Source organism: Podarcis tiliguerta, assembly GCF_965153285.1.
Source record: "Podarcis tiliguerta genome assembly, chromosome: 2".
Lineage (NCBI taxonomy): Eukaryota > Metazoa > Chordata > Lepidosauria > Squamata > Lacertidae > Podarcis > Podarcis tiliguerta.
The window spans coordinates 56,778,741-56,792,709 of record NC_139535.1 but is presented as its reverse complement, the minus strand read 5'-3'; the positions used below and the strand labels follow the sequence as shown (position 1 = coordinate 56,792,709).

At 41.6% G+C, this 13,969-nt stretch overlaps 1 protein-coding gene across 4 annotated transcripts in view; it reads left to right on the top strand.

Annotated features, from left to right (window-relative positions):
- Positions 1 to 11: 11 nt before the first annotated feature.
- HRH2 (histamine receptor H2) overlaps positions 12 to 13,969 on the top strand; it is a 35,226-nt gene continuing 21,268 nt past the window's right edge. For 3 of the 4 annotated variants that reach the window (XR_014508481.1, XM_083429059.1, XM_083429061.1), the window contains exon 1: positions 92 to 209. The gene's annotated coding sequence lies outside the window, so the exon portion shown is untranslated. Of the gene's footprint in view, positions 210 to 13,969 lie in introns of all 4 variants that reach the window. The other variant, XR_014508480.1, reaches the window with a different exon arrangement.

The following is a 13,969-nucleotide window of genomic DNA, read 5'->3' as shown; positions in this document are numbered from 1 at the left end:
GCTGTTTCAATATGTGTGGGGAAGTGGGAGGGGAGAGGAAAGGGGAGGGAGCTACTGCACGCTGTAACAGCCCTGGAGCATTGGCTTCTGTGCTCTTAGAAATTCAGCGGCAGGGGCAGGCTAACGGAGAGACAAAACTTAAGAGCAGAGGAGAGATACTCCAGCTGATTGCCGTCTCTTGCCTCTTCTTTGCTCACTTCTCCTTGCAGGTAACACTATGATTCCTTCTCTTCCTGGATACTGCCTTCCTTGTGACTTTTTATTTATTGAGTGGGGAACAAGAAAAATAAGAGCCCATTTCTTTGACATCTTGTGTGTGCCCAATCACCATGGGAGCACACTGGATGTGTGTTTGTGTATTTTCTTAACTATAATGGGGCTACATCTCACCTGTTCTCTTGACAATGCAGTTGTCAGAGTATTTAAGAGGAAAAAGTTGCAGAGGGGACTGTCTCCCTCAAAAGCTAGCTGCACAAATGGAAAGAGTGGAGGGGCAGGCTCACACCTGCCAATTTATTTTGATTATAAAATAAGCAGTGCATGCATTGCTTTGAAAGCCTCTTTCCCCAGGGTTTATGCTTCCTTGTGGATTTTGTGGTGGATTTTATTTGTAGTAATACTGTCTGCCTTTGTTTCATGGGAATTGCCCTCTATTCCGCATAAGCAGGGGTGCCTCAGCTGTTGAACGCATAGTTTCTATTTATCTTTATTCAGTAATGCATGTGTATTTCACTGGACATTGTGTTTCAGGTACACTGGGGGAAACACAACAAAATTACTTCTAAAAAAGAAAAAGAAAGAAAGCATCTTTCTCACACAGTCAAGGTTGCTTTGAGAAACACTCATCCGCTGATATTCTTCAGAAAGGTTTCTGTGGTACATCTGCAGGTGTGTGTGGCAATTTCATAGTGCTCCCTCTGATTTCTAAGAGGCGCAATGGAAACTACCATAGGATCTTGTGGTGGGATTTTAGTAAGCACTTGTGCTGACTTCTAGGAATTGATGCACTCTGAGGCCATGCAAGTTAGGAGAATTTGCTGCTATCGTTTACTTTAACCACAAGCACAGCACTCTTCCCAACACGGCATGGCTTGTCCACTTGGCTGGATCTGCACCTTCCAGAACCACTGTTCTGAAGCAGCAGGAAGGGAAAGGGAAAATTAGAAAGTGCCTTGAAAGTAAGAGATAGTGTAATATGGGGCAGTCCAGCAGAAATTTGTGGCAACCTTATGACCGTAGAACACATGTTTATTGCAAACAACAGTCAACATTTTGGAACTGAATCGCAGCACACAAAAGAAACATTTGTAAGTTTTCCTCTAGAACCATGAGGACTTTTTCTTAATGTACACTAGAATTTTTTCTTAATGTACACTATCTCATTCTGAATATCTCCATATAAGTCTTAAGAGTTGAGGGGGCTGGAAGGTGTGAGCAGATCGACACCACATTAAGGAAGGGATAGCTTTGTTAAGATGGGAACAAATTTAACGAAATATGTTATGCTCAGTCTTTTTAATCAGGGGCCATTATAGTTCCAGTTACATGATAATGGACCCTCAAGCATGCTCTTCATAAAATGCTGGTTTATTTCCTTCTCATTTTGCGCTTCCCTGCTGTTCCTATAGCAAGAGAAAAAATATTAAGCACCCCCACTCACTTTCTCTAATGTTTCATGCTCTAATTCCATATGGAACCCAAGGTGCCATGGTGGAAGCTATTTATTCTGGCAATGTGGGATAATGAGGATTGAGGGAAAGGCAAATGTGACGCCCCAGACATCATGGGCTGGGTGTGAAGGATGTGTGCTGGTAAAGAGTGATGTCTAAACCACAATGAAAATATATTTCAGCTGAGAGTGCTGAGCTGTGGCTGCCCAATGCAATTTGCTGGCAGTTCCTGTTGACTGCCCCAATGTGGAACCATGGTGATTCACAAAGCTACCTGTTTGGAAGTTGAAAAAAGAGTGGTAGGAAGAAGGAAGGGAAATAAGGGAAGGAAGAAGGGTAGGAAGGAGGGAAAATCCAATGCTCAATAGATATTGGCATTGATCAAGCTATAGAGAAAGACAAATAAGCCAAAGGACCCCATCCAACACTGCATTTTTTTAAAAAACAAAACTGTGTTTTTATGAGCTTTATAAACTATCCTGGATTTTGAATTAAAGGGTGATATAAAAATGTTTCCAATAAAAAGATTGCAATGGTGAAACATATTAAATCCACAGCTACAGGTGTTTTCTGAAAAGGTCCATATGAGTCCAAAGCAAACACTTAGAGCATGGGTAGGCAAACTAAGGTCCGTGGGCCGGATCTGGCCCAATTGCCTTCTAAATCCGGCCCACGGACAGTCCGGGAATCAGCGTGTTTTTGCATGGGTAGAATGTGTCTTTTTAATTAAAATGCATCTCTTGGTTATGTGTGGGGTCTGCCTAGTGGTTTTACATGAGTAGAATGTGTGCTTTTATTTAAAATGCATCTCTGGGTTATTTGTGGGGCATAGGAATTCGTTCATTTTTATTTTCAAAATATAGTCTGGGCCCCCACAAGGTCTGAGGGACAGTGGACCGGCCCCCTGCTGAAAAAGTTTGCTGACCCCTGGTTTAGAGAGAAGGTCAAAGCAGTTACTCTTCAGATGTCAAGTACATCGGGAGTGCAATGCTCTTATATCCATTAGCAACCAAGAACCATGGAAACTTAGCAGGGTCTCCATTTTTAACTGCGTCTGTGCATAAAATCCTTTATGGTTCAGCCGGATATTGCCTGCTCCATTTGCAAAATGGTGCATTAATGAGCACACATACATGGGTATCTATGTACGTCACCTACAGACACATAATTTGCAAACTCATTTCCCTAGAGCCATGTTGTGTCACCTCTGTGCTGATATCAAGGGAGAAATCAGCACTAGGGTACAGCCTCCATTCTAAGGTGAGAAGCACAAGTTTGCACTCATGGCAAGATAGAAATAGTTAATAGATGTGGAAAGTGCATACAGCTAAAATAATACCGGCAATGCAGATAAGGCACAGCCTACACCAACAGCAATTTGACATATTCTACAGGGTGGAGAGAGATGAATGCCTGCTTGGGAACTGCACTGTGCAGGGGTCAGAGGAACCTATGAAGGCTTGCCTAACTTTGGTTTCCCATCAGAGTCTTCTCTCTGGTTGTTTGTGGAGGACAAGGGCAGTGGCATAGTGGTGGGGTGGGGGGTGTGCAAAAAATTTCAAGGGCAAGGGATGCTTCCTCACCTCCAAACATTGGAGGTTGATGACCCAACCAACAACCCTTGATTGCCTAAAATGGCCATGTATGCATGTCCAAGGAAAGCAACCCAGACGCAAGAGCTGCAAGGGAAGGTGAGTTGCGGGTACCCTCTTTGGGAGCTGCGCCCCTCCCAGGCTGCTCCTACCTGCAGCTGCCGGCCAGGGCTGTACAACTGCCCTTTATGTGCTCCTCCTAGGTCTTGCTGCTGCTGCTGCTGCTTCGGGTCTTGTTGGCTCAGTTGGCACATGGCATAGCAAGTGTGTGTGTGTGTGTGTGTGTGTGTGTGTGTTTCTTCAGTTCTTTCATGACTTAACATTGCTGAATAAGATGAGCAGCTTTTTAAAAACAGAAAGGCAATTTTAAATGTGGGGAATCAGCTATGAAGGAAACCTGATTGCTGCAGAGGGGGTGCAATACTTGCCTTGCCCTGGGTGCAAGCAGGCTGGCTATGCCTCTGGACAAGAGTGCTCTTGTTATCAGAGAAGCAGAGGGACTGATCCCCAAGAATTTGTACCAAACCACTCCAAGGATCCTTAGTTCTAACAGGGCTTGGGGGTTGCTACAAACACCTGAGAGAGACTCCTACTCCTTCTACCTTCTTTGGAATGGGTAATCATGTATCTCTGTCCCTCTCATTTTCCTGATATTGCTCTCCTCAAAGTAGAGTTTATCTCTGTTACGGTCTGCCAGGTCCCTACTGCCTTTCCAAGTAATCTGGACTACAACTCCCATCCGCCCCAGCCAGCATGACCAATGACCAATGTTGATAGGAAATGTAGTCCCAAATGCCCAGGAGGTACGGAGCTGAGGAATACAGATGTCTGTTGGAAAGTTTGGTTTTCTTTGGCTGCAAATGCCATAAAAGATGCTGTAGTGGACTAGGCCAGCATAGGCATGGACACATTGCTACTGGGAAAGGTCTGCTTTAGGAAACTGGAGGGCGCTGGTTGAGTCGAGGTGCTGCATTTTCAGACCCTCCAAGTGTTCCTGTTTTCCAGTTGTGAATCTACAGAAGCCATCCTGTTTTCTGATTTGATTCCAGAACGTCCTATTTTTCCTTAGGACATCCCTATTTTCATCAGATAAATGTTGAAGGGTATGGAGTTATGCAACCCACAAGCCAAGGAGATAAGTATAGAAGACATTTGAAGGCAGCCCTGTCTAGGGAAGTTTTTTAATGTTTAATGTTTTGTTTTGTTTTTTATATATATGTCCAGAGCTGTCCAGAGTGGCTGGGGCAACCCTGTCAGATGGTGTTTTCTTTTACAAATAACAAAATTATTATTATTATTATTATTATTATTATTATTATTATTATTATTATTTAGAACTTCCCTCTTTTCATTGGAGAAATGTTGGAGGGTATGCATTTTAAGCCCTCTGGGTTAAGAAGATATTATATCAAGAAGCTGTAGCCTCATCTTCGCACACACAGTTTCCTGTCTGGCAGTTGTAACTTGTTTCTTCACTGTCACCACTGTGTTGTCAACACCTCTGTGTGGGTGTAAACAGAAGCCTTATTGCACCTCACACACACCTCAGCCACTTAGAAGTAAGGGTAAGTTCTCATTCTCTCGGGAGCAAACCAAGGCACAAGACCGATTCATTTTGCTAAGGTGTTACCTCAACTTGTTTTGATATCTGACAGCGGAAGGCAAGTCATTTTGAAAATACACCACTGCCCTCTTTAAGAGCACATTCACAGTTAGAATTGTAACCATGTCAACATGTGAAGTACGTGGGACAAATTCCATGCCCGTTACATTGACATTGTTAACCTCCCTGAGAAACTTTGTTAATATGGGGATCTAAAAATAACCTAAGTAAATAAATACAATGTTGTATTCAGCAACCATGCAACAAGATGGCAGTCCGATGAAAGACTGCCATGTGCAGAATATGGCAGAAGTATTTTTGCAAGTCAGTTATATGATGCATAGTTAGGACTAATTCGTACAACTGTTATTGCATTTCAGGAATATAGATTAAATGCATCTGACTTAACTTGATGCTATGGAGAAGCAGCCTGCAGCTCAGCCTGTGTTTTCCTTGCAAAGATTCCAACACTAGATTGACAATGAACTGGTAAACGTTGCTTAAGATGCAAAGTGTCGGAAAACCAGCACACAATTGCTGTACCAAGATCCCAGTACATCCTGGATACGCTCAGATCAAAATTTCTGCCTCATTAGAATGGTTGGCTTGTGTTAACTTTTACTATGTATGCAGGTCAACTCCTCACTGGATTTGAATCGAACTTTTCATCCTGACAACCTGACCTATGAATTCCTTTAAAAACTTTATCTGTACTCATGGCGGGATCTAAGAAGGCAATTATGCACAGCTGGCATACAAATGTTCTCTGTGCTATGGAAACATTGGCTCAGTTTTCATGTAATGCTCATGCAAATCACAACTTAGTATGACTCCTTAAGTCTGCAGGATCCTAAAGAAGAGTTTGTTTGTTTGTTTGTTTGTTTGTTTGTTTGTTTGTATATACCCCGCTCATCTGGCTGGGTTTCCCCAGCCAATCTGGGTGGCTTCCAACAGAACACTAAAAACAGAATAAAACTTAAAACATTAAAAACTTCCCTAAACAGGGCTGCCTTCAATGTCTTCTAAAAGTCCGATAGTTGTTTATTTCTTTGACAACTGATGGGAGGGTGTTCCACAGGGAGGGCGCCACTACCAAGAAGGCCGTCTGCCTGGTTCCCTGTAACTTCGCTTCTAGTAGTGAAGGAACCGCCAGAAGGCCCTCGGCGCTGGACCTCACTGTCCGGGCAGAACAATTGGGGTGGAGATGCTCCTTCAGGTATACTGGGCTTTAAAGGTCAGTACCAACACTTTGAATTGTGCCCGGAAACGTACTGGGAGCCAATGTAGGTCTACAAGTAGATTACAGCTGTTTGGTTATGCCATGGTTTGGCTGAGCATGTAGTCCAAACTCAGACTCGTGGCTTTTCTCTGCCATACAAACCATGAGCAAAGAACAAACCTTTCTTTGTTTGAAGTAAAGTAAACCACAAGCCCAGGTTCAATTAACACACAAATCCAAACCACATTTTACCTCACATCAGAACATCAGCAACAGGACCAGAGAAGAAGCAAACAGGCTGTGATCTCCTCTCTGGGAACCTGCACACTTAAGCCATGGTTTGTCTTAGCGTTAGTGTGAACCGGATCTTTGTCTAGGATGTGCAATATTGGCCAGCAGCAGGCAAAACAGTAGTGAGTGCTCTTACTCAAATATCGCCTTCTCTCTCCCTCCCCACCACCGTGTTTACTTATGGATGAAGATGACACAACAGATAAATAAAGGCTTGATTCTTTCTACTATGGATGGTTAAGCTCAGATTAAATACACATGACTTATGCACAGTAATACTTCTGTACTTCCAGAGAATAGGGAAGTTGTGAATTGTTTTATGATGACTCACACCAAGGTTATCTCTAGCCCTATATTGTCAACCTTGAATTTGTGCACCTCTCAAACATCACAGGTGAAGGTCTTAACCTGCTTTTTAAGAAAGATCCTTTTGCAGGAGATCCCTCTGAGCACTGAGAGTAGGGCTTTGTTCATACGAGGTAGGTGTTCCGGTACTGAGACATTGCTCCTCCCCGAGTAAGATCTTCTTGGCCTGAAATTATCAGTCCCCGATAGCAATTTCCACAGACTCAACAGTGTAAACATCGTATTTCATGAAAGCTTTGTTTTTGCCCTTTCGGAAATCGTATGGAGCATAACCTTTCGATATGAAATGCCCATATCTGTGATGGAAGAAGAGAACGACAGCAGCCCATATGCTTTCCCAGCTTTTCTGATTATCCTACAACTTTGATCATGAGCGCTTTCAGGGGGAAAATCATCTCAGGCTTTCTGCTCTTGGCCATTGAAGTCCCTGAGATTAAAGGAACCCCCTGGAGCCCTGAGACTCAGGGGGCATCCATGCTTTCAAGTCTGCTCAAAGCATTCCACTGCTCAGGCCACCAAGGCCAGCCCCCTGTTCAATATGGCCCCTTTGCCATTCTTTCACACACTATGTATAACCATTAGTACACCCTTCCCTGTTCCTTCTGCCCTTCCTCTTGGGGAGTTTATCTGTCTCTGATGAGAAACTCCCCAAGAGGAAGGGCAGAAGGAACAGGGGAGGGTGTACTAATGGTTATATATAGCCCATGTTCAGCTGGAATTGCCAGTAATTTGGATCATGATTTCCTCACCAGGGCTAGGGTTCAATGAGTATCTCAAGATTGTGCAACACTGGTGCATGCATCTGGGTTTCTCGGTTTCTTTTTTCCTCATTTCAGCTCCATGCAGGGCACTTTTTAACATATTTTTACATGCCATCCCAGTCTCTGCTGAGTGGCTGCGCAAGAGTCCAGGCCCTCATCCAGGGTTGTGATTCCGTTGGCAAATTAAGGCACAGCAAAGACTAATGTCTTTAGGAAATGTGGCTTATTTGAACCTAAAGTCTTCAATGGAGAGAGTTCAGATGCACCAGTGCAGCACTGGAGTCCAAGGCATCCTGCACACCATCTCTGCGCCTCTGTCCTAACCTGCCAAGATGGTTCTGCCCTGCATGGCTTCTGCCTAGAGTTCTAGCTCTACCCTTTTCCTTCCCAAACACCCTTACCAGGAAAAACCCAAGCCTTGTGTAAAGCAGCATCCCCCCCCCTGTCTGCACAGCCCACCCCTCCCGTGTTTTCCTATGTCATGGAAGATGAACTCCCCACTCTGTCTACCAGCAAAGAATCTCTTGTCCTGGTGATGACTTGCTTCAGCACCTTTTGTCATTCTTTGCTATTCTATCCCAAGTGGGGCCCTGGCCTCGAGAAGAAGTTTAGCCTGTGTTTTTCACTGATTTGGCATCGTCCCTTCAATAATTTCTGGCATTGAAAGCCCCCCCCCCCAAAAAAAAAATCTGTTACCCCAAATCTGTAACAATATAAAGTGCAAGGGAAATCCTCTCCTAGTCCTCTTGAATCATCCCCTCCCCCTGGAAAAAAATCCAAAATGTCCTCCTGAAGTGCCCTTTTAATTCCTCTTGGCCCAGGTTTAGGGAAAACGAAATACAAATGTAGATGCTATCTGTGTTTTCCTCTAGACTCTGTGATTTAGGATTTACCATGCAAACACACACACACATTTTTTGGAAAAATCAAATGCACAAGGCTGTATTTGACAAATGTTGAGTGTGTGACAAATATCATGTCCAATTTGACCCTGAGCACCTCTGTTAAGTAAGCACTGAAGAAAACTTTTATTTATTATTTATTTATTTTCTATACCGCTTTATATTTTTTAAAAAAATCTCAAAGTGGTTTACAGCATATTAAATCAATAAAACAATCTGAAGTAAGTCAAATATAGAGTATACAGTCAAAGCAACATAACAGGAAACTAAAATATTATCTTAAAGATTTCAAAATAGAACATTACAAAGGAGATCAACTACAGAATACATTTAACGTAGTAGGGCTGGGTGAGTCTGGACCCCGCTCCCTAGGCCAGTTGGAAAAGGCCTTGCAGGGAGCGGCCTTCACGCCTCAAAGCCAGATGATGTTCCTCTGGCCTCATGAGGAGCCTCTTCAGTAGAACTGGTGAGTCTGGGCCTCGCCCAGACTTTTCCACTTCGATTTCAGAGGATGGGAGGTGTTTTTGAAAAAAAATGTTCCATCTCCCATTACCATGCATTACTGACATAGTTGTGTGTGTGTTTTACTCTTTGGCAGCTGAGGAGAGTATCCCTGAGTATGCGCTGAGTGCATTTCTATTTAACTGAGTAGCAATGTAACCAGGCCACATTGATTGGGCTTTCTGAGCTTCAGGCCCTCAGATGATAGGAAGGCAAGCTCTTATCCTTGCTCTAAATGGCTTAATATTGCAGATGAAGATCATAAACAGTGGAATCAAGAAGACAGCATGGCCATCTGATGTCCATTTTTGCAGGGAAAGTGCCTCTGGCCACTTGGAAACAGCACTGTGATTCCTTCCCTTATTCCTTCCATTATTATGAAACATTAAACACCTGTTTTTAGTGAGCTTCTGTGCTCTTTCCCTTTGCCCTGACTTTCCGCACTGCACAGTGTCTCTGGGCAAGTCAGCATTTTCCTTTCTCTTCACATACCTGGATTATCAGAGAGATTTTTTTTTTGCTTACATCAGCTCACCGGTCCTGTTCTTTTTTTCTTTTCTTTTTTACATCATTCAGCCCCATTCCATTGACTTCATGATGCTAATCTTGAATTCCCAGAACTTCTGGTCATTTTCAGGAAATGCAAGGATTATTGGGGCCCCTAGGAAACAAGGCGAATAAATACTTAGCAGAACACTCTAAGAAGAAAATGCTCAAAAGAGAGCATGGCTTTCTTTCCCACAACCCTTTCTCCACCTTTCAGCCCAGAGGTTCAGGAGCAGAAAACAGGAGGGTCTCAGGGACAGAAAGGTGAGAGCTTTGATCTTGACTATTCCATCCATTTTTGTTTAACCTTTATTTCTTAAATGTTTTGAATTACATAGAAATGCAAAAAAAAAGTATCTACTATAAAAAGCTGTCTCAACTGTGCAGTACAAATACTGACTTCAATATTTTATAACAGAATGCAATATTTTGTTTACCATTTGAAGTCACTTTTTCTGTCAGGACTGGAGTTGGTAGAAAAGGGGACCATTAACAGGAATGTGACCACAGCCTGGGCAGTACAGGTTATGGCATAAGTGTGGTCTTCTCTTGTGCCATCTGCATCTGCATCCCATTATGGATGTTCTGCCTACATATCTTCACCAGCAAAACAGCCCCAATCCTGGAATATTCTGCTGGTGTGTCTTTTGAGTTGGCAGTTTATCTCAGGGATTGTGCCCTAAAGCAGAAACAGCCAACTTGGGAGCAGCTGTCCGGCAGGAATCGAACTCTTGTATCACAAGGGGTTTGGACTAGATGACCCTTGGGTTCCTTCCAGCTCTACAGTTCTATGATTCCATGATACCTTCTAGATGTTGTTGCACTCCAGCTTGCATCAGCCCTGACCATTGGCCATGCCAGCCAGAGTGGAGGAGAGCTGGACTCCAACCAATTCTGGAGGGGATCACTTTGACTACCCCTGCCCTAAGGAGATTGTGCTGCTAATTTTATAACCAAACATTCATTTCCATACAGCATCTGAAACATACTTGGAATAAAAGTAAGTATTTGATGTTCTTCCTTCCCAGTGTATACAGTGGTACCTGTGCTGTGATTTAAATAGGACTACACCAAAGTAAACAGTGACTTCCTACATAGTGGCATGTTAATGTTTTGCTTTTATTTATTTATGTCGTCAGAACATTGTATTTGATCAGTTAAGGGGATACGATTGCAATAGGAGAATCTTTCAATAAGAGCAAAGTGCTCCATTTATCTATGCAGCAGAGAGTTTATGAAACAATTGCTTCTGTATTTGAGTGCCTAGAGTGTTCAGAAAGGTTATTTGTATAGTGTGCAGGTCTCAGTCAATAAGTGGAGTATTAATTTCTGTTGAGATATGAAGTTCTTTTTTTAAAAAAAATGAGACTGCTTCTATCCCAAGACTCCCCCTTCATATATCTATATATCTAGATCGAGATCTGGGGGGCATGTAACATTTGCTGGTGACAATTCTCATTCTGATCCCAACTAATCCATCCTACATTCTCATATTATCTCAAACTATAACAGCACAACTTCACTGATGCTGATGGAACTATTTCCAGCACTGCTGGACATCGTTTTGGCTTCACTTATTGTAGTGGAGATATTGGTGTTTCTCAAACATACTCTTGTTTTATAAGAAAAGTGTTGAAGTCACCAGTCATTTGTTAGCTCTTTTAAAAAAGAAAATGAACCAAGCTTTTTTTCAACTTCATACCTTTCCAAATTACAAAATATTCTGTAAAATTCCTTCTGGTCGGCCCTGTTTTGCATTCAGAGGGTTTCAGGTTAAATCCCTGGCAACTACTACTGGAGAGCCACTGTAAGTCTGTGTAGACAATACTAAGCAAAATGGACCAGTGGTCTGACTTGGTATAAAATTGTTCCCTGTCTTCCAGGAACAAATAGCACAATGACCATTAAAAGTAAGGAAGAAAGGCCCGGGGGGCCGGATCCGGCCCAATTGCCTTCTAAATCCGTCCAGTGGACGGACCAGGAATCAGAGTGTTTTTACATGAGAAGAATGTGTGCTTTTATTTAAAATGCATCTCTGGGTTATTTGTGGGGCACAGGAATTCATTCATTATTATTTTTCAAAATATAGTCCAGTCCACCACATGGTCTGAGGGATGGTAGACCGGCCCACAGCTGAAAAAGCTTGCTGACCCCTGATTTAAGAGTTCACTTATCATTAGAAGCAAGGATGAGGTTCCTGTTCCTGTGTCATAGACTGATGAAATAAAAATTAAGGTTTTGTACATAAGGGTACCAAAAATATGATAAATCATTTGGAATGTTTGAACTCAGTGGTGGTGGGCAGCAGCTTGAAGGCATCTGGAAAATGTGTATGCTGGCAAAGCAGCCAATTCTATTTTTTTTTTCCACTTCATTTTTATTCAAATTTTACGTAAATATATATAATCATACAAATTTCCCATTCACATATTTACAGTTTTTTCATATGGACTTCCCACAACTTCTCTGCCAATCATCCGTGATAAAAAATTTTCTACACATTTCTCAAGTTCCGTATCACCATTTTTCCTTTCCTTTTTTTCCCCCTTTTCTTTCAAAGTAAACAAGTAAATACATAAATAAATATCTTAACAGATTTGTTTACGTTTTTGCAATATTCCTTATCTTACTCACAAAACTTCTTTAAAACCTACTAGCGTTGTTTGTTCCTCACATACGCCTTTCAAATACTCCGAAAATTTTTCCCAGTCCTCAATGAATTTATGGGCTCGTTGGTATCTAATTTTCCCAGTTAATTTATCCAATTCTGCGTAATCTGTTAATTTCATCCTCCACTCCTCCAAAGTCGGTAGTTCTTCTTGTTTCCACCTCTGGGCTATCAATACTCTCGCTGCTGTTATCGCGTACTGGAACAGTTTACAGTCCTTTTTATTAATTTCATTCCTCATTATTCCTAAAAGGAAAGTTTCTGGTCTCTTTACAAAACTATATTTTAACATCTTCTTTAATTCATTGTATATCCTCTCCCAGAACCCTTTCACTTTTTTGCACTCCCACCACATATGGATAAAGGTTCCCTCCTTCTCTTTACATTTCCAGCACTTGTTATTAGTTTTAAACATCTTTGCTAATTTAACTGGTGTGATATACCATCTATATACCATTTTCATCGTGTTTTCTTTTAATGTGGTGCATGCTGTAAACTTCAAGTTGTTATTCCATATTTTCGCCCAGTCTTCCCAATATATATTGTACCCAAAGTCCCTAGCCCAGTGGATCATTACCGACTTAACTTCCTCATCCATCGTGTGCCATTCCAATAGCATTTTGTACATTTTTGAAATTGTTTTACTGTCGTCGTTTACAATTTCCGATTGGAATCTTGAATCTTTCCCTATATACCCCTTTTCTTTCAAATCTTTTTTAAACATATCGTTTATTTGATAACAATTAAACCAATCAAACACATATTCTTTTACTTGTTCGTATGGCTTCAATCTCCATTTTTCTCCATCCTTAACCACTAGGTCTCCCTAGGTAATCCAGCTACCTCTCATATTGATTTTTTTAACACACATAACCTCTAGTGGAGACAACCAGTGTGGGATCCTTGGTTCTAATAGATTTTTATATCTCTCCCATACTTCCTTTAACGGTTTCCTAAAGATGTGGTCTCCAAAAGTTTTGTGGCCCTTTTTCTTCTCCCGCCATAGACGCGTGCCACCCAAATCTGTTATCAAATCCCTCTAGATCTAACAATTTTGTGTTCTTTAATTTTATCCAATCTTTTATCCAGCAAAGGCATGAGGCCTCATAGTATAATTTCAAGTCTGGCAGGGCAAAACCTCCTCTTTCTCTTGCATCCGTTAGTAATTTATATTGGATTCTCGGTTTTTTGCCCTGCCAGATGTATCTTGAGATTCCTCTTTGCCACTCTTTGAATATCCTCGTGCCTTTAAGTATTGGAATCATCTGAAATAAAAATAACATTTTTGGGAGTACACACATCTTGATCATTGAAATTCTACCCCAAAAGGATAATTTTAGTCTTCCCCACACCTCTAGATCTTTCTTAATTCCGTTCCACACAGGTATATAATTGTTCTGAAACAAATCAATATTTTTTGGAGTCAGCCATATTCCCAAATATTTTACTTTTTTCGTCACTTCAATACCAGTTTGTTGTTGCAAATCTTCTATCAGTGTTTGATCCATATTTTTTACCATGATTTTAGTTTTTTTCTTGTTTAATATAAACCCTGCTACTTTACCAAATTGATCAATCTCCTTTAACACTTCTGTTACGCTCTCCGTCGGGTCTTCCATCATTAACACCAAATCGTCAGCAAAGGCTTTAACTTTATATTTATTTTGACCCACTGACACCCCTTTTATCATTTCATTTTTCCTAATTGAATTTAGAAAAACCTCCAATTCTAGCATGGACATTAAAAGATTGGGATTTGAATTACAGTATTCTTTTATTCGGTGCTTGTCATTTGGTCCTTGGTCTTAACTTTCAGCTAACTGGTAGAGAGATCATACAACACTGGCATC